Source organism: Sus scrofa, chromosome 14, assembly GCF_054392235.1.
Source record: "Sus scrofa isolate SSC_HxYL_T2T_F1_AM1 chromosome 14, Sscrofa_HxYL_maternal_Yorkshire_Landrace_v2.0, whole genome shotgun sequence".
Lineage (NCBI taxonomy): Eukaryota > Metazoa > Chordata > Mammalia > Artiodactyla > Suidae > Sus > Sus scrofa.
In genome coordinates, this window is record NC_139396.1 from 62,487,764 (window position 1) to 62,515,605 (window position 27,842).

The 27,842-nt window shown below is 56.2% G+C and overlaps 1 protein-coding gene and 1 long non-coding RNA gene across 2 annotated transcripts in view; both read right to left on the bottom strand.

Moving 5' to 3' along the window:
- FAM222A (family with sequence similarity 222 member A) overlaps positions 1 to 22,303 on the bottom strand; it is a 56,922-nt gene extending 34,619 nt beyond the window's left edge. The window contains exon 1 of the mRNA XM_084995595.1: positions 21,240 to 22,303. The gene's annotated coding sequence lies outside the window, so the exon portion shown is untranslated. The remainder of the gene's footprint in view (positions 1 to 21,239) is intronic.
- A 3,760-nt stretch (positions 22,304 to 26,063) lies between these two features.
- Positions 26,064 to 27,842, bottom strand: part of LOC110256742 (uncharacterized) — a 78,779-nt gene continuing 77,000 nt past the window's right edge. The window contains exon 6 of the long non-coding RNA XR_014826965.1: positions 26,064 to 27,085. This is a non-coding gene — a long non-coding RNA (uncharacterized LOC110256742). The remainder of the gene's footprint in view (positions 27,086 to 27,842) is intronic.

Genomic DNA, 27,842 nt, shown 5'->3' on the forward strand with positions numbered 1-27,842 from the left:
GCAGGGTCCCCAAGCCCTTCTCTGGTGGGGGAGCTCCCTCCGTGTCATCTGGCCACAGGGCACTGTGATTTCAGATCTGGGGTGCAGGGGCCAGGCCACGTGAGTTCAATCCCAGCTGTGCCACTGTCTCTGGGGTGTTTGATTTTTCCTCTTCGTGCTTCTCTGTATTTATAATTTTTCTATGGTAAATATGCCATCAATTCTGTTTTTTAAAAATAACTTTTCAGAAGGGATTTCAACCCCTGGCCACCTGGAGACAAGGAGCTGGGGTGCACTGTAAATTCACTGACTTGACAGGGAGCAGCTGCTTGGGGAGGGTGGAGGTGGGTGGAGAGAGAGGCAGGATGAGGGGAAGGCCCAGAAGTTTTGAAATCCAGGACAGACAGACAGACAGATGCAGTCAGCTTTCTGGGAAGCAAATCGGGCCTAGCTGACCCTCCAGCAGGTCCACTGCTCTTACCACGTGCCCCAGCACCCCAGGTTCCACCCTGCAGGCTGAGATTTTCTAGGTGGAACTCACTTCCTTCCCCACTCAGGACTCCCCCACTGGCCTCCTAGGTCTGTCTGTCTTTCTTTCTTTCTGTCTTTCTTTCCTTTTCTTTTCTTTCTCTCTCTCTGTCTCTCTCTGTCTGTCTGTCTCTCTCTCTCTCTCTCTTTCTTTCTTTCTTTTGTCTTTTTAGGGCCGCAAATGCTGCATATGGAGGTTCCCGGGCTAGGGGTTGAATTGGAGTGGTAGCCACTAGCCTACACCACAGCAACAGCAACGCCAGATCCTAGCTGCATCTGTGACCCACACCATAGCTCAGGGCAATGCCGGATCCTTGAACCCACTGAGCAAGGCCAGGGATCCAACCCACATCCTCATGGATACTGGTTGGGTTCCTAACCCACTGAGCCACAAAGGGAACTCCCTCTCCAAGCCATTTCTAACAACATCCTGAGGCCCTGCAGGAACCCCTTCCCCACTCCATACCCACCTTGTCCCTCTCCCCTTGCTCACCTGGTCCTCTAACAGGCCAACCTTGGTCTCACCCCAGGGCCTTAGCAATTAGTTTTGTCTCTACCTAAATACTCTCTACATCCAGTGCTCTCTAAGAGAAATAATGTCATAAATTTTCTAGTGCTCACAGGGGGAATTATGTTTAATAATGTATTTTATTTAATCCAATATATTCAAAATACTATCACTTCAACATGTAATCAATATTCAAAAATTACGAATGGGGTATTTTATATTCTTTTTTTCAGAGTAAGTCTTTGAAGTCTGGGGCGGGGGAGGGCATTGTTCAACCTAGAGGACATCTCAGTTCAGGTGGGGTGGTACTCTGACCGGCTCTGTCTCCTCATTCACGCCTCTTCCAAGAGGCCCTCCTTGACCACTCCGTCTACGCTGGCAACCCTCTGCCCCAGCCACTATCCCGTCCCCGCTGTAGTTCCTGCGCTGTCATTACCACTTTGAAATTATCTTATTGATGAATGGAGGGGGCACACAGTAGGTGCTCAGGGTGGGCAGGTGGTAGGGGATGGTGGCAGGGGTGGCAGCCTGGGGCCCTTGCCCACCTACCTCATTCCAAATGCTACTCTCGGTGACCAGAAGCAGAGGCCTGTGTGTGTGTATGTACATGGGGAGGGGGGAGACATGTATACGCGCGCACGCACGCACACACACACACACACACACCCCTCCACTCCCTCCCCCTGCTTCTGAAAAGCGGGCCCAGAAGATGGGCCTCCTTTCAAAATCAGCCCGGTGCAGAAAAACGGCTGTGACAGCACAAAGCCGAGATTGAATCAGCGACGGGCCCGATTGCCTGGTGACGGTTACAAATGATCTGATGTGGAAAAGACGGGATCAGATGTGTGCAGAACAACGGCTGCTCCGAGCCCCCACACGCCAGACAATGGGCTGCTGCGCGGCCGGGCGGGCAGGTGGCTCCCAGAAGCCCAGGCTGGAACGTGCCGATCAGTGCGGGGCCCGGGACAGGCTTGGCTGTGTCCAGGCACCAGCTCACGTGAGCCCTGCTTGGCCAGGATGGTCATTTATGCCCCAGTGCCCTACACCTGGGAAGGATGGTCCCGATGCGAGACCCAGCTCTGGGCAGCTCAATGATGCCGGAATTTTTCTTCATCAGACTTGCCATTCTCAAATATTAAAAGAGGGATATTACTTTTGTCATGGGGGAGGAAAAAGAACCTTCTCCCCACTTTTTGCACCCCACCGGCCCTCAGCTTCACGCCCCCTGCCACACACAGCTCCATACAGCACCCAACCAGTTCCCACCCTATTTACAAGGGCAAGGCGGGGGTTTGAACCTCCAAGTGTATTTCGCTCCGGCTCTCAACCATCTCATACTGAATGTCATCCTACCTCGACCCTCTCCACAACCTGGTAGGAAGAGGCTGGGTTCAGAGAGACAGACTGCCTTGCCCAGAGGTGCACAGCTGGTAGGCGGCCAAGCCTGGAACCCCAGATCCGAGCCACATCTGTGACCTACACCACAGCTTGTGGCAACACTGCATCCTTGAACCCACTGAGTGAGGCTAGGGATCCTACCCACATCCTCATGGATACTAGTTGGGTTCTTAACCCATTGAGCCACCGACAGGAACTCACTCTTCAAGGAATTTCTTTCTTTCTTTTTTTTTTTTTTTTTTTTGGTCTTTTTTGTCTTTTCAGGGCTGCACTCATGGCATATGGAGGTTCCCAGGCTAGGGGTCCAGCTGGAGCTGGAGCCACTGGCCTATGCCACAGCTAAGCAATGCCGGATCCAAGCCGTATCTATGACCTACACCACAGCTCACGACAACACCAGATCCTTCACCCACTGAGCAAGGCCAGGGATCACGCCTGAGTCTTCATGGATGCTAGTCGGGTTTGTTAACTGCTGAGCCACTGCGGGACCTCCTCCAAAGAATTTCTAACAACATCCTCTGAGGCCCTGCAGGAACCCCTTCCCCACTCCATACCCACCCTGTCCCTTTCCCCTTGCTCACCTGGTCCTCTAACAGGGGCTTAGAGGACCGGTCTCTAGTCTTCCCACTCCCAGGCCAGGCACAGAGCAGATGCTCAAAAAATCACTACTGAACAAACAGAGGACGCACTGGGGCCTTTCCTTTCCCATCACTCCCTGCAGGCCCGGGGCGCACAGCTCCTCTCCGTCATCTGCTCTGGCCCCTGGGGTCTCTCCCACCTGGTTTCACTACACAGTTTACCACTTCAAGCCAACAACCCCCTCTGCACGCCTGGAACACCTGGACCCCCAGAGGACAGAGCGGGTGTTCCTCAACGTAGGTGGGTGCGCAGAGCATGGGCTGGAGGCAAAGCAAACCCCACCCCAAGCAGTGTCCTGGAGGCCCAAGGGCTGGGAAGCTTCTGGAAGAGAGGGAGGGCCTCTTCCTCAGGAGGTCTGGGCAGGGGGCTGCTTCATCCAGCAGTGACCACGTGCTGGAGCCATGTCTCAGCCTCAAGGCCCTCCTGAGAGGTGTGGGCATGGCCACGCCTCCTACTCTCAGGAAGGAGGGGCCAGAGGCCGAGGGTCTGTCTGAGGTCACCTGGTGGGGTCTGGACATGAAGTCAGGTCTGCGGGACTCTTAAGCCTGAGGCTAGGCCAGGCCAAGGGAAGGCTGGGATTCCAAGTGGGCACCCACTGTCCCACGAAGCCCCCTTGGGGTGAGCACTGGGTGGGTGCGACTGTAGGTGAGGCTGATGGATGCCAAAGGGGCCGTCCTGAGGCCAATGAAGTTAATCCTCCACCATCACCAACAGGATGGTGTCCCACTGGTCCATACTCTCCAGACTTTCGAGGCACTACCCCTGTGGGCACCACGAACACTGTGGGCACCTGGTGGCAGCCAGGAAGGGCCAGAGAGCACCAGGGCTAAAGCACACACCAGAACCGTTGTGACTGAACCCCAGCTCTGCCACTTACCAAAAGGACTCTCTTTAAGTCACTGAGTTCCCTGGGGCCTCAGTTTCTCCATCGGAAAAATGGGGCTAGAAATTCCCCTTCCTCACTTGGCCAATGGGGAGGACTAAGCCAGGGGATCTAAGTATCAATTATGGTCACTGGCTGTGCCCTGGGTGCCCAGAGCGCTGGCAATGTCCGCCCTCAGCTTCCACCGTCATGGGCAGAGACGGCAGTAAGGAGATGGAAAGGTGAAGGGATTTGTCTGTGGTCCTGAGGGGTGAGGGAGAGGGGCCTGGGGACCACTGAGCTCCAAGATCTTAAATCCTAACTCCTTCTAGCACTGTTTCTCCTCCTACTCCCAGGAACAGGCCTCCGATGTGCCCAGGGCAAGGTGGGGCCCAGGGGAAGGCGCCATTCACCCAAGCTCTCCTGGGGACCCGCTGTGTGCCAGGCAGCAGAACATGGGAACAACTCAGACACAGCAGGATGATCAGGCACACACGCCCAGCAACCCTAGCCCCGGGGCAGACGGGGCTTCGAAGGAGCCAGATAAGAGGGGTCCTTCCCAGGGTGATCAGCTTCTGAGGAGGAAGCCTCTGGTCTCCTTGACTGCATGCTCGTGCTCCAAGGGGCAAGGTAGGGCAGCACCTGGCCGGAGCCCAAAGGCACCCAGCAGGGGCTTCTTGGATAAGCCAGGCCTTGTAGGGTCAACTGACCCCACCTGGTGTGGGGCTGGGCAGGGGGAGGGAGAAGGCATTCGGAGGAGGGACCCCTGTCTCACAGGCAGATGCCAGAGGTAGTACTCTGCAGTCAGTCACCTGCTGAGTCTCCTAACCTCCCTGAGAGGGGACTATTATTATCCCCATCTTCCAGGAGGGGAAACTGAGGCACAGAGAGGGAAAGCCACTTGCCCAAAGCCATCCAGTGAGGGACAGGTAGACCAGGGATTTGAACTTATATCCATGGGGGTCTGCCACCCTGACCACCACACACACAACATGAGACAGCATGCAGGGCAGGGGTGGGGTGTGGGAGGGAAGGATGGACAAAGGCTGGAGGGGCTGGGGGTGGTGGTGGAGGGGCTCTGATGGCCAGGCTGAGGTCTAGCACGTCACCCACAGACAAGATGGAGCCACAGAGAAGATGTGGTGGTGGTTACAGGGAAGATGTCAGAAGTGGTCTCTAGGTTCAAAGCCCAGTTCTTCCACTTGCCAGCTGTGCAGCCTTGGGCAAGTCAGCTAACTTCTCTGTGCTTCAGCTTCCCCATCTGAAGGAAGGGGTTCAGATCACTGAGGCTGAATTCTGGCATACAATGAATTTCACGTTTATCACATCCGAAAAGAAAAAAAGCATAAAGAAAGTGAAAGCCAGTGGACTGAAACAGTGCCCAGCCAGGTATGGGGACAATCAAGTCATTGAACCTATGCCACATTTTGGCCCTGGGCAGTAGGCCCAGCCTGGTCCTGCCCAGCCCTGCCAGGTGGGTTCTAGTCCTAGAGAGGGGGTGGCGGCGGCATCTCGGAGCCTCGCCAGGGCATGCGCCAGCATGTGCGTGTGCGCGGCTGTGTGTGTTGCTGCAGCAGCTTCTATGCAAACATGTTAATTTGTTTTCATTTTGTGTTTTTTTTCCCTCGCAGGATAATTGGGTGAGTTTGAAGTCTTGGCGAGGCTGCTGATTATAGCTATTTGGGTGGTGCCCTCGTGGGGCTCGGGCCCTGCCTCCTGCCTCTGGCGGTGAAGGCGGCGCCTGGGGGTGTCTTCAGGGGAGCGCTGAGCGGCTGGCTATTCGGTTTGAGGGGCTCTTGCGGGCTGGGAACGGGGATGGGGACGGTGAGACATCCTGGGACCCCCATCATTCCGTCCACCCAGACAATGCTGAGTCACTGAAGGGTACAAATCCCCCCATCAACATCTTCTCTTTGCCCTGTCTGTTGCAGTTAAAAAAAAAAAAAAAAATTGTGACACGGTTGCCAATATTGAAAAGAAGAGAACTATAATTTCATCTAAAATTCTCATTGTCTGGTTTGTCTTAAAAACAAACTAACTAAAAGTGGCAGCTCTGGAGCCCACACACAAGGCCCAGTGGCAGCTGCTGTGATCACTGTGTCACCTGGTTGGCCCTTTGGGCACCTGAATTTTCCACCCGGGAGAAGGGCACAGGTTTTGGGGTCAGATGGTTCAAGGTTCCGAGAGAAGCTCAGCAGAAGCTGTGTGACCTCAGCCGGCATCTGCCTTCCTGAGCTGCGTCTCATCAGTAAACCCCTGCCTGGCCCTGGAAGGATTAAACTGAGATGGCCGATTTTTCAGGAGCACGGTAAAGGCTCGGAAGTGTCTGTTCCCTTGGGGAGAGGAGGGAGAGCTGGAGTGGGACCTGCCAGCTCCTTGGATGTCCTGCACTTGACCCCATCCCCGGACATGCAGTCTGTCACTGTTTGTATCTATTTCTCCGGCTAGGCTGGCTGGGGCCCAGATCCTGACGGCCAAGGCTGCATCTTTGTTTAGACTTCACTGAAGGCCTACTATGTGCCCCAGAGAGCTGGGAGAAGGTGAAGAGGCTTGGGGCTCCCGCATTGGCAAGCAGACTGCAGGAGGAGAGGGGGCTCCAAGCCCTTTTACGGAAGAAGGAGAGCTGGAGTCACCTGCAGAGGGGGCATGTGTGTGCCCCATGAGCGTTGGGTGGGGAAGGCACGACCAGTGGGAGCCCTGGCCAGAGCAAAGGCACAGAGCAGGAATGGCCTGGAGGGTGTAAGCTGGCCCAGGTTGCTGGCCTGGGCTGCGGGTGGCCAAGTGGCTTTTGGGGGCTTCCTGTGGGTGGGTCTGGGCCTCCCACAGGGCTGGGCTCACAGGCAGGATGTGGTCAGTGTCTGCAGTGGACAGCTGCCCGACAGGCCAGGTGGGGGTCAGGAGACCCTAAGAGCTGAGAAGCTACCTTCACTGTGTTCCTGGGCTCCTTAGGGCCCGGGGCCCCTTGACAAGCCACTTCAGCTCTCTGAGCCTCAGTCTGCTTACCTGCAAAATGGAGCTATGGCAGGGGCCCAGTGAGCCAATCCCTGCCATGTGCTTGTGCTCCTAAGAGTTACTCTCACATCCCTGCCACCTCATCACTGCCTTGTCCTCTCACCTCTCCCAGGAGGTAGAAGGGGTGCCTGGAAACCCCAGGCCGTGTTTATGCAGCCTGAGTATGTACAGGTGTCGAGCTCGGTGAGCTGGCCTACATCCCCCAGTGCTCCCTGGGGTATATACTCTTTGATTCACATTTTTTTTTTCTTTTTGGCTGCCCTGAGGCACATGGAGTTCCCGGGCCAAGGATCAGATCTGAGCCACAGTGTTGACCTAAGCCACAGCTGCAGCAACACCGGATCCTTAACTCACTGTGCTGGGCTGGGGAACCCACATCCTAGTGCTCCCAAGATGCCACCAATCTGGTTGCGCCACAGCGGGAACTCCTCATTCTCATGTTTAAGCTAAGGGGATCAAATGCTTAATGGGTAGGGCAGCCCTTGACAGGGTCCTGGGTTTGGTCTCCTCTAAAGCTGCAGCCGCTGCCCAGAGACTGGCCAGGATGGAGGGATGGAAATGGCTGCCCGAGACCCTGCTGCCCAGGCAACAAAGACAGCCAGCTGCCTTCCTCAGGCCACCCCAGCAACTGAGGCAGCACCTCACCTCACAGCCCTGGGTCCCGGGCACGAAGGGCAACTCCATGGGAAGAAATGGCTTTGAAGTTGGCCAAATCCTGGCCCCAGAACCAGCTGCTTGTGATGGACAGACACCTGTCTCCTCTGAGCTTCAGTGCCTTCATCTATAACATGGGACTACTGCCCTTGACCTGCAGGGTGGGTGGAGGGTCTGGCCCAGTGCTGGCACATAGTAGGCCCACAAAAAATCAGGTTACGGGCTCCCTTTAGCATCTCTAGCAGCCAGGGTCCCCAGGAAACAAGAGGAAGGCAGATAATGGTGGAAGGAGGTGGCAGGGAGATGACAGACGCCACGGCCAGTCCCCTGGCATGGCAGCAGGCCTCTGTGGAGGGTTCAGGCCTCCCCAGTCACGCAGGGTGCCAGCTGGCAGCACCCCCTCCCCCACTGAGCACCACACAAAGGGGCCTCTATTCCCGCTCTGAGCATTTGTCCCTAGCTGGCTGGGCTGCACTACCCTCTCCCCACTCCACTGGCCGCCCTGCCTGGCCAGTGCGTAGCCTACCCAAGCCTACACAAAGGCCAGTGTGTCCCTGCTGAGCCAGCCTGGCCTCAGGAGACCCCATCCCAGAGAGCTAGAGAGCTCCAAAGGGTCCTGGGGAGGTTTTGTGGATGTGGCCAGGGCTCACATCCAGACAATGACGGGAAAGGGGCTAGAAAGGCAGGAAAAGGGCTTCAGAGCAGCCGAACCTGAATCTGGCTCCAGCTTCCCCACCTCCTAGCTCTGCAGCCCTAGATCAGTTTGGACCTCAGTTTTTGCATCTGTACAATGGAGGCATTAATGACAATGTGCTCAGCTTCCTGGGCTCCAGGGGGTTTGGTTAAGTACATGTGACCGGCGTGCAGTCAGCGGCTTCCTTGGCCTTGGTGGCCCTTGTCCTCCGTGTCTCCCTCCTCAGCCCAAACCTGGAAGCCTGGAGAGCTCGGCCCCTGGGGAGGGAGAGGGAACAGCATCCCCTGTGGACCACTACCCTCTCCACACTCCATCCAGCAAGGGCCGCGTGTGCTGGCGCTGATGCTCAGGCCGGGATCTGAGCCCCTTCCTGCCCCTGGCCCATCTGCAGGCAGTATGATGGCAGCTGCTACAGTTTATGAAAACACCTACTGTGTGCTGGAGACTTTCAGCTCCATCATCTCCTTTCAACCCTACAGCTAACCCTGGAAGACACAACAGGATGGGCTCTAGCCACCCAGGTCCATCCATCCTGTCTCCACCACTTCCAGCTGTGAGATGCGAAGCATCCTGCTCCCTGTCATTAAGAAGAGCAGCCTGTCCTCAAAGGGTTCAGGTAGTAGTGAAATGAGAAGAAGCCTGCTTTGAGCCTGCAGCCCAGAGCCTGGCCCCAGCAAGCCTGAAATCCTGACCTAGTGGCCTAAGAGTCCCAACTCACAGGTGGGGAAAGTATGACACAACTGGCAAGTGGCATGGTGCCTGGCATGCAGGGGAAGAGCGATCAGCCTGCTGGATCATTTGAGGAGACAGAATTGGGATTCGAAGCCAAAGCCTGGTGGACCCCTCTTCAGTCCTTGAGAATTTTGCAAGTGCATTTTAGCAGGTTTTTCCTTTCCTTGTTTCACAGCCATCCTTTAGCCTGTGAAGGTGGGGACGGAGGTCTGGGCCCAGAGTCTGACCCGTCTCGCTGGCTGACCCCCAGGAGCCCTGCCCCTGCCACACAAAGTCCCCCTTCCCCCCTCCCACCAGCTCGGGGCGGCCAACTGAACAGCAGAATCCCAAGTAATTAAGCCGGCGCGCACCATCCGGGCGCCCGGGAACACTGTGGAGTTTCCCTTTTATGTTTATAGCAATTGTATGAAAATGTGCAACATGGAGCGGCACCAGCTGACAAATGAGACGAAACAGACAGGATTCCGGGCCGGCTTTTTTCCGGGCCTGATTGGCATTAATTGTGAGCGTTTACAAAGCACAACTCGGCGCCTGACATTTGCTTCAAGCGAACGTTTCCTTCTAATAGTTTTAATGATTACGACGGAGCTGGTGATCACTGCTGGGCGGGGAATGGGCTGCCTGGTGCCTGGCCTGGGTTCCTGCCAGGGGCCTGGCTGGCCTGTGCTTGCCGGGGTCCCAGGGGGCCCCACTCCCCCCACCCCCCACCTGTTGCAAGAGGGCCACACTGAGTACCTGGCCTCAGGGCCTCGGTCATCAGGACCCCAGCATGGGGTCTGGCAGCTGGCACACGCTGCCAAGCTGCCAGTTTACGAAGTTGATGGGGAAACCCACAGGCACAGGAATCCTGGGGGAGGGCCGGACGAGGGCAGGGCTTGCCGGCCTGGCTCTGAGGCTGGAGGGGCTGACTTTCCCCAGCTTACAGGGGACTAGGAAGGACCTCACAAACACTGCCTGCTGTTTCCTTGCCCTGTGACCTTGGCTGAATCCCTTCCCTGCCTCTGGGCCTAACCTTACTCATCTACCATATGAGGGCCAGGGACATGGTCAGACCAGAGTTCCAGTCCCAGCTCTGGCCTTTTTCCAGCTGCATGACCTTAGGAGAGTCCCTCCCTCTCTCTGAGCCTCCGTTTTCCCCATCAGTAGAATGGAGTTCATAATCCCCACAGTTTGCAGAGCAGTTTCTAGACTCTAACAGAAAGGGTTTTTAGGAGTTCCCTTTGTGGGGCAGCAGAAATGAGTCTGACTAGTATCCGTGAGGATGTGGGTTTGTTCCCTGGCCTCGCTCAGTGAGTTAAGGATCCGGCATTGCTGTGAGCTGTGGTGTAGGTTGCAGACGTGGCTGGGATCTGGCGTTGCTGTGGCTGTGGCCTAAGTGGGCGGCTGCAGCTCCGATTAGATCCCTAGCCTGGGAACCTCCATATGCCGCACGTGCAGCCCTAAAAAGAAAAAAAAAAAAGAAAGAAAGAAAGGGTTTTTAACAAACCCTGAGTTTCTGGTGGGCCAGGAGCCTGTGCCTCATGCCCTCCCCAGAGAGCCCTCCATATACCTCACTCACGCTCATGCATTCATTCACTCACTCACTCATTCATTCAACATCAAATGTCTTGATAAGGCACTTGGGAAGACATCAGTGAACAAAGACCCTGCCTTGAGGAAGAGATATGACAGATATAGAGGCTCTTAACTACATTGTAGCTTCCACTTCTTTTTTTTTTTTTTTTTCTTTTTATGGCTGCATCATCCCAGGCTAGGGGTTGAATTGGAGCTACAGCCGCTGGCCTACACCACAGCCACAGCAACTTCAGATCCGAGCCACGTCTGCAACCTACACTACAGCTCATGGCAAAGCCAGATCCTTAACCCACTACGTGAGGCCAGGGATCGAACCTGCATCCTCATGGATACTAGTCAGATTCTTAACCCACTGAGCCACAGTGGGAACTCTCTTGCTTCCACTTCTTATCTCCATTTTACAGAGGAAAAAACTGAGGCACAGAAAAGGGAGAAACAACAGGGTGACATCCCCAAGTTGGGATGAGGTGGTACAGCAATGGAACCCCGGCAGGCTGCCCCAGAGGGGAGTGCTCTCAGAAACCCCATGCCCAGGCCATGCAGGCCCCAGATGGAAGACCCCTCTGAGGTCCCAAGAAGGGCTGGCCCCTCGGGTGGGGCTCATCTTCTGAGCTGGGATGGGGACCACAGCAGAGGCTGGGACCACTGGGAGGAGGGGAGTCTATGAAGCTTGGGCAGCCTGGGGGAATGAATTCCTGCAGTTGTTTCCTGGGCTAGCAATGGAAGTTGAGGTGTCTCATCCGTGAACCCCACAGCACTGCTCAGGCCCACGTTTCCATGGACACTGGGCAGTCCCCACTCCTGGGCATGTCCCGCTCTAGGCAACAGCACTGGCAAGGTGGCCCAGAAAGAACCTCGGGTATGCAGACAGCTCTACAGCACAGGCAAAGGCCTGGAGCCCAGAGAACACCCAGTGGGTCTAGGAACCTCTGGCAGTTTGCTGAGGCCAAAAAAAGCCTCCTCTCAGCAGTCAGGCCCCTGGGGCCCACTCATCCCACCCCACCCAGCCCCCTGACTTTGCCTGGCCCTCCCTGAAGGAAGCCCCCAGGATGGGTCCCAGCTCCCTGCATGGCTCTCTAGCCAGAAAAACCCTGGCAACTTGTTTCTTTTGGAGTCAGTTTGGGGGATGGGGTGGCGAGAAGCACTTTTTTTAAGGGGGATTTTTTTTTTTTTTCATTTTGCATATGGTGGCACAGATGGGCCCATGATCCATAAAAACTGTTTGCAATTAAACTCCCACTTTGCATGGCTGGATTTGTCAGTTGTCTGAACCACAAGCGCAGGGCTCCACACTGATGAGGAGATGGGACGTGGGGCAGAGTGGGGCCACATTCTGCAAGATGGGTTGGAGGCCCAGGAACCTGCTCCGGGCTTGTGGCCCAAGTGGATAGGGTGCTGAGGCAGCCATGCCAGCTTCCTCTCCGGGCATCTCCCAGCCCTCGCCAGGAGTCGGAGTGTGGCCAGGCATCTGGGGTGGAGCTTGGCGGGGTTTCCCTGCCCAGCAGAGACTTGGCCAGTACTGGGTGCCCCGGCGGCAGGGGTAATGAGGGTGTGAAGAGTGGAGGCAATCACCCCTCAGCCCCTGCCAGAGACTGGGGCTGGGACCCATCACAGGCGGGAAGGTGGTCGGCCAGAGTGAGCCATAACGGGGGTCCAGCAGGCAAAGCACGACATCAGGTTCAAGGCTGAGGAGCCAGAACCTCTGGCCCAGTTGGCACAAAGGATCTTGGGTGGTGCCAGGAAGAGTTGACAGAACTGGCTCCTTCCTCATCCCCAGGGGAACTGGCCCAGCCTCCTTGTGCCTCTTTGAAGCAGGCAGGGAAGTCAAGGTGGTCACTAAGAATAGTTCAAGGGCCTGGGCTTCCGTTTGCCCACCTAAGGGGCTTTCTGCATTGCCAAAGGCTTCCAAAATAGGGGTGAAGGGCCTGCATCCCTTCCACCGCTCCTGGCCTCAAAACACCAGCCTGCCACCCCAGCTGCCACCCCAGCACGCCTGCTTATTTGGGTTAACAAATGCATCATTTGGCTTTGGGAAATCCTGAGTTCACTAATAATTGTTCCCTGATGAAAAGAAATAAGGCCCCGATACCCCCTTCCCCCCCAACCCCCTCCAAGCTGGGAAAGAAAAGTCATAAAAATAGCTTGTTATCTCACCTATTGAGGCTCCGACTGGATGTTACTGCTAATTGGGTATAACATCCTTGTCTTGTTCTCTTAGAAGCTAAATCAAGAAAGCGCCACTGCTGCGAACTAATTATATCTCCGGCCTGCAGCCTGCAGCTTGTCTCTCCCTTTATTGAGTTAAAAAATGGTCACGAACCTTCATCTTTTATCCCCCCAAGCACTGGGTCCAGGCTGCCTGCCACGCCTGGTGGCGAGGAGAGGGGACAGCCCTGAGGGAAGGTCTAGGAGGGCTTTGGGGACAGGTAGCAGGGTCAGAGGGGCCAGGAGGGAAGGCCCTGCTCCAGCTACCTGCATGCCTCCCTCCCCTGGCCCCCACCCCTAGGCCTGGTGTGCAACTTTTCCTGGAGAGAGGGACCCTGGCCTCTCTTCTTACAGCTGGGCCCACGGGGATGTCAGAGACATTTCAGTCTGATGGGCATTTTCATTTGTTTATGCATTCAACGAACATTTCTTGGATGCCAACCTACTATATGCCTGGCAAGGGTCTAGGCTAAAGCTTCCAGTAGACCAGGGGTAGCCCAAGCACCTGCTGACATCACCCTAGGTTTGTGGAGGTGGTGAATAAATACACTTAGACAGGATGGATCATTCCTCTGCTCCAAGAGCTGCCAACTAGTTCCTGACTAAGGGAGGGCAGAGTCTAAATGCAAACCACCCCTGGCTCCCTCCTTGGTCCCCTCACCCTGCCACATTCCAGCCACACCCAGCCATACACTAGTCCCTTAACCTCAAAACTCTTGCCTGTGGTCTCTAAGCTGCTTCTCATACTGTTCCCTCCACCTAAAAGGGCCCCCCTTCCCTTTCCCAGAAGGCCCAGCTCTGCCTGTCAGAAGTCCACCAGTCTTCAAGGCTTTGGCTTTTAAGGACACCTCCTCCAAGAAGACTGCCTGGACTGTTCCCAGGCTGTGGACTTCAAGACCTGGTTTTGGATGCCAGCTCAGCCACTCAGCAAGTGCAAAACCCTGCAGTGCTTACCGGCTCTTAGCTTCGGTTTCCACATCTGTAAAATGGGTTAAGACTTCTTCCTAGTGGTGCTGAGAGGCACACTGCAGATGCCCTGGTGAATGATGAATGAGAGGGCACCCGGGAAGGACCTGGCTCTCAGGAAGAGCTTGATAAATGCTACTATTATTATCCAGACCTAAAAGTATTCAGAATCTGCCTGGAGTAATCCACACTGAGTATGTGCTGGGCTCTGTGGATGGGGACACAGGTCTTCCTGGGAGTTGGAGGAAGGTAACAGACTCTCATGCCTAAACCTTTCTCATGGCTGAAGACGAATCCATATAGAGATGGGCAAAAGGGACCCCTGAGCTCATTGAGACCAGGCTGGCAAGCAGGCTTTCTACTCCTAGGCCCTGCTGATTGACTGGTACTGCCTGCCCAGAGCCCTGGCAAGAACCCAAGGTCAGGGGAAGAACTCAGTGGGGGAAGGGGGCAGCAATTGATTGGTGATGTCTGCCAAGGGCACAGCAGTGTAAGGCAAAACCAGACCTGCCATGGATTTGCAATCCTTGACATTTTACAGAGGACACAGCTGAGGCCTGGCTGGAGTGGAGGGGGGCTTGCTCAAGGTCGTGAACTCATAAAAGCAACAGCTGGCCCAGAACTGGGTCCCCTTAGCTCCTGCCCAAGGACGCTCTGCAACAGACCCACCCACCCCAGTGCCCTTACAGGCAGAGGACAGGCAAAAGCTCATGAGGATAATTCTGTTGACTTGCCATGTGGCCCTGGGCTGTCGCTTCCCCTTGCTGAGCCTCAGATTCTTTGTTTGCATAACAGGGACAAAGACATCCTTCCCCTAACCATATGAGGATTAAAACGCCAAAGCGGGAAGCTCTGTTTGGCATGCAGTAGATGCCAGCAGTGTCCTGTGATTCCCTAATAGGCAAAGGTGTTTAAAGGGAAGTCCCTAAAGCTAGCAATGGAAAGTGGCTCCTCCTCCAGGGAGTCCTCCGTGGCTACTACAGCTGGAAGTAGGAATTTCCACCTCTGACTTCCAAGTGGACTTTGAAAGACTAGGGGCCTCCGAGGGCAGGGGCTGTATCTGGCTTGTTCACGACTGGCTGTCCCCCCGCTCCTGACACAGTGCCTGCACACTGTGAATTCCTCTATTGTTGTGACCTACCCACTGTCCTGTGATGGTGTGTGTGAGGCCTCACCACCTTTCAAGGCAACTGGGCTTGTTCATCTTTGCATCCCCAGCACCTGGCAGGGAGCCTGGCATGGAGCAGTGAATCTCCCTGAATAAGCGGATGAATAAAGAGCAAAAATAGCAGTTCCTGTTTACTGCCCACTTGCTGTCGGTGCCTGCCAAGCCTCACAGCTGCCCTCCAAAGTGGACCCCAGCCCATCTGACAGATGAAGAGACTGAGGTCACACAGATGCTGAGGGGCAAAGCTGAGCACCCAGGTCAGGCCTGGGGACTGTAGTCAGGAGGCCCTGCCACCTCTGTCTCTCCCAGCGCCCAGCTCAGGCCTGGACCCCGCTGGGCAGCTGCCCCTGCCTTGGCAGCAAATCCTGGAGGAGACAGCTGGTGGCTGGACTTCTCTCCTTCTCCTCCAAGGGAGGCCCCCTCCCTACAGACTCTAGGTCATTAAGTTCTGAGTCATTAAGTCCCCATCCCCAGGAGCCTGTTCACAGCCAGCTTCAGCCTTACCCCTTGACCTCCCAGGCCTTTGTCCCCTGTGCCCTCTGCACAATGGCAGGGGCTCCCAGGGCCCCAAACAGCTGCTGTGGCTGGGATGCTGCTCTGCTGAGGAGCCAGGATGACTGGCTGGGGCCAGTGCATGAGCCCACCTGGATCTGAAAGGCTCAGTCGAGCTCCGCCCAGCACTCTACATACTCAAGCTCATCCCACCGACAAGCCTGTGAGAAAACTGCTATTACACCCTAAACAGATGAGGGCAGTGAGGCCCAGAGAGGAAAAGAGACTTTCTGAGGACACACAGCCAGAGAGAATGGAGCCAGGCTTCCATCCCAGGCTGCAACTCCCTAGCCCCTATAAAGGCTATGCACACCCAGATCACAGCATACCCTTCACCGCCAGACACCTTCACTGGCTTCTGGCTGCTCTCCCCCTGGCCAAGTCAGGTACTTAGCTCATCACTTAAGGCCTGAACGCTCTCTTAGCTTATCTCCCTTCCACCTCTGCCCTCTTTTTTTCTGGTCGCACCTGCAGCATATGGAAGTTCCCAGGCTAGGGATTGAACTGGAGCTACAGCTGTTGGCCTAAGCCATGGCCACAGCAATGCCAGATCCAAGCCCCATCTGGGACTTATACCACAACTCACAGCAATGCCTGATTCTTAACCCACTGAGTGGAGCCAGGGATTGAACCCACATCCTCATGGATACTAGTCAGGTCCATAACCTGCTGAGTCACAACGAGAACTCCCAACCTCTGCGTCTTATAAACTCTCCTGGCCATGCCTCTGGGTTCTCAAACTCCCTCTGCCAGTGACATTCCCGTATGTTCCATGCTGGGCAGATCTACCCAATCCGCAGGGCCCAGAGCAAAAGCCTCCTCTGTCAGGAAGCCCTCCACGGCCAGCTGCAGTTTCCCCCTCCTCAGTGTTTGTCCTCCAGTCCTGCTCTGGCTCCGTCCAGAACTCAAGTCAGTTGCTGGCTCATCTTACTTTCCATAGAGGCTGTGGGCCATCTGATCCCTTAGAACTCTGCCCCCAGACAGTGGCCAGCAGGGCGCCCTCACCGAGGCTGGTGCCCGTTTCCCAAATGGAACCACAGAGAAGTTGGGGACAGCAGAGCCGGAAGCCGTGCTTGCCCTTTCACCCTCTTCTCACTGCCCATGCTGCACCCTCATTTCTGGCCATCAACAGACCTTACACTTCGGCCCCTCCCTGGCTATGTGACCTGGGGCCATAATGTAACCTCCCTGTGCCCGTTTCCTCCTTGGTAAAATGGGGGGAGTAACAGCAGGTGCCTTTCTTAGGGCTATGACATAAACCTGGGAGGTACCAGGCAGGAATGATTATCAGTATTATTTCAGTTTGCACTACCACTCCAGTGGCCAATGCATGAATTTAAGGGTTAGAGAGACTTAGGCCCGACCACTTATTCAGAGCAAGCCCCTCATGCACAGGCCCTCTATTTTTCCCATCTCTGAAATGGTACTAAGCCCAGGAATGCAACAGCCCCCTCCCGCGTCCATGACCCATCTTTTGTTCCAGGCACGCAGTAGACACTCGGATATTTCTCAAGTGAGGTACCAACGGTCCAGGTGGAAGGAATCCATCCCCCTCTAGCCTCCTCCCCCACCCCCAGCTTCCAGAATCCCCTTCCCCACACCCGGCCTGAGCAGACTAAAATAGTCATTAGGCAGATTTCAAAAGATGTCAGTAGCTTATAATTATAGTCGACATCCTTCTGAGATAAAAGTGATTACCTTGGATGCAAATCACTTAGCAACCAATCAGGGCGGTGGGCGGCGCCCGCGGAGGTGACCGGCCGGCGCGCGGCCCTCCTCCCGCAGCCCGCTCCGCATAGGCAGAGAAAGCGCACAATAGCTCTTGACACCCAAATGGGTTAACACAATAAAGGCGGCTCCGGCCGCTGCTGGGGGAGAGCAGCAATTCCCGGCCCGCGGGAGGTAATAAAGCGGCCCTTTTGTGCGCGCCTCCCGTTCTCACCCCCGCCCCAGCCCAGAGGAATCTCCGCCTGATTGAATTACGGTTCATGAATATGAGCTGCTCCCGCTCGCTTCCTCCGGTTTGTGAGGGGCTGGAAGGAGGAGGGAGCAGAAGGAAGATTGGGGAGGGGGCCCCCTGCAAGCCCCAGCCCCCCAGGAGCTCAGATGGGAGCCACGTGTGCTCACCACGTGGGGTGCCCTGGGTAGGTGGGAGGGAGACCGGGCAGAGGCAGCTGGAAGGGTGGGGGTCCCTGAGCTGCCTTAGGGTCTTTGATTGGTGGCTCCAAGAGGGACTGAGAGGGCCATTCGAGGCCCCCGTTTTGAGGACAAGGCTACCAGTGGCGGTGAGAATGTGCATTTACTGAGGGCTTACTGTATGCCACTGCCTGTGGTCCCCTCACTGAATCCTTACCACCACCCTGGGCAGTGAATGCTATTATAAGTTCCCTCTCACAGATGAGGAAGCTGAGGCTCAGAGAGGCAAAGCTACTCAGCCAAGGTCACACAGCCAACAAAGGTGGACCTCACTCCACAACCTGGTTCTTTTTTTTTTTTTTTTTCAGGCTACACCTGAGTCAGATGGAGGTTCCCAAAAGCTGCCTGCCTACACCACAGCCACACCAGAACTGAGCCATGTCTGCGATCTACACCACAGCTCAAAGCAACATGGATCCTTAACTCACTGAGCGAGGCCAGGGATTGAACCTGAAACCTCATGGTTTCTAGTCAGATTTGCTTCTGCTGCACCGCAATGGGAACTCCACAACCTGGCTCTTCATCATGGGCCATTGGGCTTTAAGAAACATTGCCCAGCCCAGCGCCAGTCCAGAGCAACTGCAAAGCTCAGAAGGGATAGGGGATGGGCAAGCTTACGTGGAATTAGACTGATGATAAGGATTACTGTGGGTGGGAGGTTGGGAGCTAACCTTGAGAGAGGAGATTGCCCGGAGACCTGAGAAGGTCCCCCCCTGCCCCCACTGGACTGGAAGGGATGTCCAGGGTCACTGTCCCTGTTAAGGAAGCCCTCACTGGATCCTCTCCCCTGCTTAAATCGGTCCCATGACCTAAGCCTCCAGGACACACCCACCCCAGGGCCACCCCTGCCCCTCATCCAGCATACCCCAGCACTCACAGGCCTGCAACATGGCCACTCCCGATGCCCAGAGAACTCTTCCACTCCCGTGCATGGCAGGTCCCTATCCTTTCTGAGAGTCACAGGGCACCTCTGGGTCCAGAGCCCAAATTGCCACTGCCCCCATCTACATCCTTAACGTCTCCATCAGCTGAGTGCCTACCAAGAGGGTCCCCAGAATGGCTGAGGGCAGCCTCACACCCCTCCCCGAGGTGAGCTCGGAGGGGACAGTTGCTAAGAAGACCTAGGCAGCTCTCCCAACCCTTCTGGCAGGGGGGCTTCTTGCCACACCTTTCTGACCCCAGTGCTGGAGAAAGAGGGGCGAGGGGAGCAGGCTGCCCACAGGCTGGGACAGAAGTCGCTACTACTCTACTCAATACTGTCCTAAAGGTAATGGGGACGCAGGACTCAAACCCAGGTTTCAGCGTGGCAAGGCTTCTCAGTGAGGCCAGACTCCCTCCATAGCGGATAGCCCCTGACTCTTACTTTGTCCAAAAAGTGGGGGTGCCTCCACTCCACCCACAGAAGGGGGCGAGAAGACCCTGGCAGTCCGGGGCCAAGCCAATTCAGAGCCAAACCTCTGCAGCTGCCTGGCTGAGCACGCACAGCCTGTCACTGCCTCTGCTGGAACCTCAGTTTCCTTCTCTGTAAAATGGGGCACAGCACATGAGCTCCTTCAAGGAGTAACCGAGATCCTGTAAAATGCCTGGCACATAGGGAGATGCTGGGTAAGCTGGCACTCCCTCCCGCTTGTCGCCTGGTGCTGTTGCCAAGCCTAGGGAAGGGAACAGAAGGAATTGCCCAATTCTGACAGCCTTTCCCTCCGCCTTGGCTGTGGAAGTGTAAATACTCCACGGAGGACCTCCAACTGCCTGTGTTTGTAGATCTCTGGCGCGCACTCTGAGTTTGTTTCTAAACTGGGAAGCTTCGAGAGGCAGCGCAAACAGCCCTTCTGCCCACCTCTCCCACTTCTCCCCCCATCTGCTGCTGCTCTGTCCTTGGAAGCCTGTGTGTTTAACGACACCATTTCAGCTGGAAATATCCTCTCCCTGCCAAGCCCCCCAAAGCGGCTCCACCGATATTTATTGACCTGTTAATTTAGCTAGAGAGCCTGAAATGGGGCGGGGGGGGGGGGAAAGGGGGAAAGATGCTCACTGCGTAGAGACTGGGGCCTGGCTTCTCATAATGACCCCCCCACACACTCCCCTCTGCTGTCACCCCACCCCATGCCACTGAAGCAATGACACAGTGCTCTAACCTTTTTCTAGAAATGTGATCACAGCAGTTTCACCCACATCTGACACTGGCAGCAATTGCTGGAAGAAACTTAGACGAGGAATCAAAAAGCCAGCAGCAGGATGCTGGCTAGGGGTTCTCTGGGCCTTCACAAGGATTGGGGCCAGGGCTGGGGTGTGGTGGGGTGGAGAGGGCCAGCACCTGACCCACATCAAAGCTGGCCCCTGGCAGGGGCAGGCTCACTCAGATCTTAGCCCTGATGGGCCTGACTGGCCCTCCATTCACTTAATAAGCACCACACTATGCTTGTCAAAACCATCTAAACACTGAGAGGAGAGTGGGGCAGTTGGGATTTCAGGCTTGGCCAAGGGCGGTCATCTGGGAGTTGAGGAGCAGGGGAAGCCCTGGACTGGAGGGGCAGCAAGCAGCAGCTCCTCTGCACCTTCCCTGGCTGAGGGCAGGTCACCCCTGCTTTCCTGGGCACAAGTAGGGCTAGGGGCCGGCATCTCTCTGGGGACCCTGGGAACTCCAGCGTGCTGGCTGGGGTGCAGGGAGATCTCTGCAGCACCCCTTTTGAAAGCAGAAAGTTGCTCTACTCCGGAGTCCTGCGCCCCCAGGCACTGCCAGGCTACAGGGGCAAAGCTGAACACCTGTCTTTGCGGGGAGGAGCCACAGCAGGGACAGCTGGCATTGCCTCCCTCCCTACCCCTTTGGGGATTTAGGTCAGAGGACTGCAGGTGGGGGTGGGGAAAGTCGCTTTCACCCCTCCACTACCCAAAGGCATCCAGCCTCATTCCAGGTTACCACCACTCTGCCCCCTCCGGCCTGGGGGAGGGGGTGTGCAGACAAGTCACGTCGCCAAGGCAACCCCAGTGACATCAGAGGTCTGGCAGTGACGTCACAGCCGTGGCCCCACTGGGGAACCCCTCTTTCCTGCGAGTTTTTGGTAGGAACGCCGGCGGTAAGGGGGACCCTGCTACTGCCTAGCCTCAGCACAATCCTCAATACAGCCACCTGCGTGGTCGGGACTCTGCAGTACCTCTCTAAGCTGATGTCCCTGGAAGATTTCAGAGGCTAGTTGGGAGAAGCCCAAGGTGTCCCATTCTGGGAGGCCCCCCAACCCCTCTAAGATGCTAGAGTTGCCAGGGAATTTTCAGATGACTGAGCTGCTACCTTTGTTGGCTTTAGAGGTGGGGTGACCTTTCCTCTCCAGCACACGCCCCACCCAGAACTCCACCGGAGTCCTCACGACGGGCCTCCAGGGTCAGCTCCGGCCGGGAGGCCGGACTAGGCAAGTTGTGTGTGGGGAGGTGGGGGCGGGGGGAGGGTAAGACAAGGGGCATCGCTGCTTCAGGATCCCCAACAGCCCAGGGCCTCTTTTTTTCAATCCGGCTGCCCCGACGCCAGCCCAGCGGGTGCCCCCAGCTCTGCCCCGGAACCCTGCCCCGCGGAACTCACCGAATCAGCCAGGCCGTCGAAGGACACCAGGTCTCAGCGGCCACAACTCTCCTCTCGCCGGGTCGCAGCCATGCAGAGGTGGCAAAGGCTGCCTGAGGAATCCCCCCTTGGGGGCCGACGCCTCCCTCCAGGTGGGAAAGAACGCTGTCGGTGAGGTCGATCCAGGCGCCGGCTCGCGCCGTCCGAAGTCGAGGGTGGGGATTCTCTCGGCTCAGTGGGGGTCGCGCCCGCCCGCGACCCGGGCCGCGCGGGCGCTCAGGCAGCGCATCCTCCCCGGGGCCTGTGCTCACCGCGTCCGGCGGGCGGCGCTGTGCCTCCCCTCCGGGTCCAGCTTAGGGCTGCAGCTCCGCCCGGCGCCGCTCCCCCGGGCGCCCTCTCCGCCCGCACCAGGAGCCCGGCGGCCGCGGCCCCTCTCGCCGGCCCCAGCAGCAGCCTGTCTTTGTTGCTTCCTCTCGCTCGACCGCCTGCCGGTGGGTTGCAGCCCCCAGGTTCGCCTGGGGTGGGGGGGGTCGTCTCCTCTGAGGTTGAACGCACCTGCAGCGGCCCGGCTCCTCGCTGGGCATGCACCGGCCCCCGCAGGTTGCAAAGAACGGCGGCGAGAATGCACCAGCCCCTCCTCCTCCTGCTCGGAGCCCCGGGTGTTGGGGGAGGGGAAGCCGGAGAGCAGCGGCAAGCCGCTGTGGTGGCAGCGGGCGGTGGAGGCTCGGGTGCAGCCCCGGGGGCCTCGGCGCCGAGAAATAACCAGTCCAGGTGGCGCAGGGTGGATGTGGAGACGGCCCGGAGGATGGTGCACTGGGCGTGCGAGCTCCGGAGCTGCAGCAGGGACGGCTCGCGCTGGGCTCTCACGCGCCCCTGGCCCCGGGCGGCGCGCGGGGGCTCCCGGGGCCTTAGCCTCTCACCGCCTGACGCACGCCAGCGCCTCGTCTCGCTTCGGGCCCAGGTGCCGCGCGCCGCGCCCTACAGGCGGCGTACCCGGCTCTTCGCCTCCCCCGGGCGCCGCGCAGAGCCTCTTCGCGGAGTCACCAGCCCGGCTGTCCCGCCCGCTGCTCCGCTCCGGCCCGACTGACAGGCTCTAACGCCGGCAGCGGCAGCCGCGTCTCGCCCCCTGCCCGCCCCCTAAGGTCTGGCCCAATCAGCGGCGGCCAAGAGGCGGTTACCAGGGTGACGCGGAGCCGCGTCCTGCGGGGGGCGGGGCCGGGGGCCGCCACGCGCGCTTTTCGCGGCAAAATTCAAAGGCCGGCAGGGCGGCTCTCCAACCTCCTCCCCCAAGCCGGGGCGAGGCGGGGTCTGCGTCTCAAGGACTACAACTCCCGTCATGCAGCGCACCGGCGCCGATCGTAGGATCCCCGACTGGGGCCAGAGGGCATGCTGGTATTTGTAGTTCCTTTTTTCGGGAAACAGGAGTGAAAACCCAGTACCATTTTATTGAGCACATATTTGGTAGCACAAGCTAGGTGCACTGTCTGCATTGTTTCACTTCATTTTGGAAACGCTCAATGAGGAATTTGTTAAAAATAATAAAGATGATAAAAGACACTAGCACTAGTGTAACTGAGTACTTTTCTTAATCCTTATACACAATCCTGTGAGGTAGGTATTATCACCCCCATTTTACAGATGAGGAAACTGATGTAGCAGGTACTATCATTATACTCCCACCTTACAGAGGAAATTGAGGCTAAGAGAGGTGAAGCGACACTCCAGAGTGTTTTACTCCAGTTCATATTGTTGGCAGTGGTGGATTTTTGCCATCACAGTTGAGATCTGTGGAGCCCTTACTATGTATTACCAGGCATAGTGCTGAGCTCTTTGTAAGATCTATCTCACAGAATCCTCACCACACACGTGGTAGATAGGAACCGGTATTCTTCTTCCTCCACCGACTGGGAAACTGAAGCACAGAACCACCTGGGCCCAAATTTTGATTCCATAAAATGACACTGCACCTTGCCTTTTACTTTCTAAGCAGCTTCACAGGTTCTCATTTGTTCTGCCTGATAGCCCGCAGGTGGCTCGTTTAGCAGGCCCATTTTACAGCTGGAGAAATTGAGCCCTGGGAGGGATAATTCCTCAGTTGCCATGTGTCCATCACACAGCAAGTTGGGGAGCCAGCTTTCCAGGAAGGATCTCAGGGTCCCTAAAACAATGCAAAGTGGCAGTCAGAACTCCTCCCACCTGGCTCAGACTGTGTCCAGTAAGTGCTCAGTAAATGCCATCTATGGCGATACAGATGAGGGGAGATCTAGAGACTCTCATGAATGTACCTAGTGGGATGAGCTGATTATAGTTGAGCCCCAGTCAATTTCTAGGAGCCAACTCACCCCTAAGCCACCAGGGAGCTCCAGCACTGGCCCAAGTAGGGCATCCACTGTCTTATCTAGGACAGAAGCTGGCCCTGTTTCAAGCTTCCTGTTCCCAGCAGCTCCCTGCTCTATTTCTCCCCTGCTGCCCCACCCAAATCTCTAGGAGTTTGGGAGTTGGGGTTGGGGGTGGGAATTCACCTGGAAACATGATCTGGTCACCAGCTGCTTCAGCTCCTGGGCTGCCCGCCAGAGCTGCCAGTGACGTCAGGGCAGGTTGCCCAGGTGACCTGCTGGGTGGACTGGGCGTGGACAGGTGGGAAGGATGCTTAGTGGAGTCAGGCCAGGTGCAGGGTGAGGGACAGCCACGGGGATCAAAACCCTGGGAAGTAAGAGAGGACAGCTGGGGGAGAAGAAGGCAGAGAGCCACACCATAACCTTTGCAAAGTTTGGGATTTTTTTCCATCAGAGGTTACCATGACTTGACACCTACTATGTGCCAAAGTGCATACTCAGTGCTAGTTATATCACACGTTTCTACCTCCTTTTACCCTCACAGCCACCCTGTGAAGTCTATTCCCTTATTATCCACATCTTACAGCCAAGGAAGGCCATGTGACTTGTGCAAGGTCACGCGATGACAGATCAGAGTCCCAAACACCAGAGGCCCTGACCTTGATTTATCCGTACTCTGTGCCAGCCACTGAATGACTGGGTGTGACTTGAGGGCAAGTTTCTTCTCCTCTCTGGACCTCAGTTTCCTTTGCTCTAAAATGGAGGACGGGGTTCATAACACAGCCTTGCCAGTCAGACTCTGCAGCTGGCTCCCCCTCCCACCATGTGATCCCAAAGTATGGAGTGTGGGGTGGGGGAGGTGGGGGGGTTGGCTTAGATGATCGAAAAAGGCCCCTCCTCCTCCGAAGGTCTGTGAGTTCAAGACGTGCTAAATGGGATTTCAGGCAGCCAGCCAGCTCGAGGGTAGCCGTACAGGTAACTTAGTCTTCCTGCTGGCCCTACACTCCACCAGGCAGGTGAATGTCCCAAGAGATACTCAGCCTCAGGCCTTACACAGACTCAGTGCCACACCACTCCCCACAGCTCACCTCCCTGAGGTCAGACCTTCATGCCAGTGCCCTTGAGCCCACACTCCCCCAGTCCTCAGCCTTGACCCAGCCTTTCCTTGCTCTTGGTCATGCCGATAACTCTGCATTATGTGAATGGAGACAGTGTCAAGATGGATTTGCCACAGTTCAGAGAACCACAGGGCGGGCCAGCTCCTGAATGTTGTGTTGGCTCCAGCCAGGGGGTCCAAGAGGCCCCAAGGGGGAAAGGGGACAGAGAGAACCTCGTTCCTTACTGCCCTGTATGTGCCCTACACTTCAGCTTTGTTAAAATACCTGCCCAGCCTCCCAGGTGTCACTCTGGCCTTCAGGCCTCTGCCCAGGCTGTCCCCTCCACCCAGAATGTCCTTCCTTCCAGGTAGTTGACCCTTTCTTCTTCAGATTTCAGTTAGACTGCCACCTCCTCCAGGAAGCCTTCCCTGACTACTGCCCTCCAGGCTGGAGAGCTTCCCCTTTCACAGATGCACCGGGTCTGTGTTATGATGGCCGCTTATTTGGGAGGCTTCCTCATCAACCTGAGGGCTCTGTGAGGACAGGGGCTGTATTTGAACTGCTTTATCCCCAGCACGAGCCTAGCATACGGTCAGCGCACAATAAAAGTCCGTTGAATTAATCTCAGAATCAAGGGATGAATGTGGCCCAGGTTTCTATTTTGTTTTCTTATAGAGGGGGAGCAGGGAGAGGAGGAGGGAGAGCAATCAGACGGACTGGGTTTCCATCCTGAACTCTTCAGGTTACTAGCCATGTCACTCATCTGCTCAGTGCCTCACTTTCCTATCTGTGAAATGGGGTTAATTGCCGCATCCACACTGCTCAGGGGGCCTGGGGCTCATGCCTTACTCACTGAGGCCTGATTATTTCCCCTTTAACTCTGCTCATTCATTCATTCATCATTTCCTAAGGACCCTCACTGGGCAAGCCACTGGAGATTCAGCAGTAACCCAGACACGGTCCCTGGCCTCGTGGAGCTCAATTTCATGGAGGACAGACAAGGCGACTAGTAGTTATCACCCAGGGTGACAGGGAAGGGAAAAGCCCAAGGCAGGAACCTGACCCAGCTGGTGGGCCAGTGATGGCGAAAAGGATGATCAGCTGTCCCGGGGGGAACGAGTAGGAGGACGACAAGGTGAGAGGTGAGGGGGAAAGTGCTCCTGGCAAAGGTAACTGCCAGCGCAAAGGCCCACTGTCCCACGTGAACGTCCCCAGAGTGGAGGTGGGTCAGAGGCTGAGCTGAGGCTGGGGAGGGAGGCGCGGAGGCCGAGACGGAGCCTTTATCCTGGAAGGGGGAGCAGGCCTGCCCCAGCCTCCCTCCCCAGCCCCCGGTTGCCTCACCTGCCCTCATTGCTGTAATCTAGGCCAGAGCCTGGAGGGAGCCGAGCCCCCATTGGTGCACGCCACGTAGGTTTTTCAGAGATAATTTAATCAGAGCTATTAATAAGCAGAAAAAGAAAGAGCTCTTTATGCTCCTTCTGGAGAAAAGGAGAAAGAAGAAGCACGTGTAACCTTGTTACTCACCCCGCCCTGCCCCTCCCCCACCACTTCAGTACCTGGAGCCTCAGCGGGGCAGGTCTGGGGGATGGGGCAAGGAGACCAGTGGAGAGGGGCCCAGGGAGCTTCAGGGACCAGCCCCACCAAGGTCCCGGACCACAGCCCACCCTCACGTGCCCCTAGTCATTTTGCCTCCTCTTGGTTGCTCGGAGGTGCCAAACTGCTTCCCACCTCAAGGCCTGTGAATGAGCTGTTTCCTCTGCCCAGACCACTCTTCCTTCTGATCTTTACCTGGCTGGCTCATTATCATACTTTAGGTCTCAGTTTAAATGTCACCTCCTCAGAGAAGCCCTCCCTGACTAACCCATCTGCCGTCCTTCCTAGAGCACCTCCCTTTTGCTTGTCCTTTCCGCAAACTTATCACTGTTGGGAACTCTCTGAGCCCTGTGGGTTGACTTATTTCCTGTCTCCCCATCTAGACTGTCAGCTCTGGGAAGGGCAGGACTCTGTCACTGTCTTCATTGCTATGTCCCCAGCACCTTGAATAATTCCGGACACATACCAGAGTCTCTGTCAGTATTTGTAGATGGTGGGAGCAGCCTGGGTTGTTGGGAGGGGAACCAGAATTTAGGGGGTGGGCATCCACTTGGGAGACCCCTCAGAGAATCCAGGAAGCATGAAACGCTCCCCACCCTTTGTTTCACCACTGGGGACCAGGAGGCCCTGGGGAAGTCACTTGCCCAAAATCACATGATAAGTTTGGGCCAGAGATGGGACTTAAACTCAGCCCCTTTGGGGAGCACACAGTCCCATAGGAGTCTCTTCTCAAACACCAGCTCTGTGTTGAGGAGGATTCTGAAGCCTCATCCAGACTTTCCACAGGGAATCATTGCTACCATTGATTAGAGACGTCTGCCGGAGTCTGGGTTGGTGATTCCTGTGAAGGGAGTTTGAAAGCGCACTGGGAGTCAGGAAGCTTTGTTCCTTCCATCAGCACCACTGTCTCATCACATGACCCACTAGACAAATCAGCCAACTTCCCTGGGCCTCAGTTTACGCATTTGAAAATTGGGATGCTCTACCATAGCCCTGCCTATCTTAAGGACCATAATGAGAAAATAGGCATAACATTTCCAAAGCCTAGGAGTTCCCGTGGTGGCTCAGCAGTAACGAACCTGACTAGTATCCATGAGGATGCAGGTTCAATCCCTGGCCTTGCTCAGTGGGTTAAGGATCTGGCGTCGCCATGAGCTGTGGTGTAGGTCACAGATGTGGCTCGGCTCTGGTGTTGCTGTGGCTGGGGTGTAGGCTGGCAGCTGTAGCTCCAATTTGACCCCTAGCCTGGGAATCTCCATATGGTGCAGGTGCAGCCCTAAAAAAAAAAAATATATATATATATATATATATTTCTGCAGCCTCTGTGCTCTTTACAAGCATAATCAATGATTATTATTGTAAAATATAGCAACAATAGTAAAAATAATATCCATCTAGCAAGGACCCTGCTATGAACCAGGGACTACCTCAGGTGCTTCTCATATGTGAGGTATAAACCTTGTAACAAGCCGTGAAGAGGAACCACTGCCCTCTGTTACAGATGTAGACCCAGAGGTGGGGTCGGTGGCCTTGCTCAAGGTGGCCCAGAGCTCTTGAGTAGGTGGGACTAGGACTTGAACCCTCGTGGGTCTCTGCAT